General features: G+C 42.3%; 1 pseudogene; it reads left to right on the forward strand.

Annotated features, from left to right (window-relative positions):
• The first annotated feature begins 692 nt into the window (after positions 1-692).
• Positions 693-790, forward strand: LOC138528991 (U6 spliceosomal RNA; annotated as a pseudogene).
• Positions 791-1206: the final 416 nt, after the last annotated feature.

The following is a 1206-nucleotide window of genomic DNA, read 5'->3' on the forward strand; positions in this document are numbered from 1 at the left end:
GGGGCGCAAACAAGATAACCTCACATCTTGTCAATCTAGCAGAGGTGAGGTGTTGCGTCTGTGTTCTATTTAATAGAACGTCTATGGCATGTGGCACCATCAGAATTAAAGTGTGCCCCAATACCATTCCTTCCGTTTGTTTCACTGATGCAGCAGCCGCTGCGACAGATCGCAAACATCGCGGTAGTGCGCGCGCTACAGGGTCCAGCGCAGAAGAAAAATAGCTGCATGGCCTATTTCTTCCACCTTGTTCCTGTGTCAAAACCGCCAATGTACATCCTTCACTTTCACACACAAATAATCTAAAAATGTTCTCATAGTTCGGCGTACCCAAAACTGGAGCCGAGCATAATGCAGTTTTCAATCGATCTAATGCTTTCTGACATTCCTCATTCCACTGCAAAGGCATAACCGCATCCTTTCTAGTTAGATTCACTAATGGTTTCACAATTAACGCAAAATTACCAATCCATTGTTGGCAATATGAAGCCATGCCTATTATGGCTCTGACTCCTTTTTGTGTCTTTGGAATAGGCATACAAGAAATACTTTCTATGCGTTCTGGCGTTAGTCTTCTCCCTCCTTTCGAAAGTAGGTAGCCCAAATAAGCCATCTCCTTTCGATTATACTGAAATTTCTTCAAACTAGCTTTATGGCCATGTGCCGCTAGGTGTGACAGTAGTCGCTTGACAGCTCACTTCGGCAGCACATATACTAAAATTGGAACGATATAGAGAAGATTAGCATGGCCCCTGCGCAAGGTTGACAGTAGTAATACAGTGCTTTCTTTACAAATCTCCTCTGTGTCTGCAGCTAACAATATATCGTCTATGTATTGCAAGAGTACACAACCCACGGGTAATTCTAGCATGTCTAGCTGCTCTTTTAATGCTCTACTGTAAATACTTGGACTTTCCGTGTAACCTTGCGAGATCCACGTAAATGTAAATGATCGTCCTCCTAATGTGAACGCAAACAAATATCTACTGTCCTTGTCCACTGGAATACTGAAGAATGCGTTTTTCAAATCTACTACACTAAAATATTCTGCTGAAACAGGTATCATTGTCAATATTGTAGTGACGTCTGGCACTAGAGGAAATTGCGGATCTACTACCTTATTCAATGCGCGTAGATCAATTATGAAACGGTATGGTACCTCATTACCTCCTTTTTTATAAACCAGAAGAATCGGGCTGTTGCATG

The sequence above is a fragment of the Ambystoma mexicanum genome, chromosome 7q (assembly GCF_040938575.1).
Source record: "Ambystoma mexicanum isolate Mex_15411 chromosome 7q, UKY_AmexF1_1, whole genome shotgun sequence".
Classification (NCBI taxonomy): Eukaryota; Metazoa; Chordata; class Amphibia; order Caudata; family Ambystomatidae; genus Ambystoma; species Ambystoma mexicanum.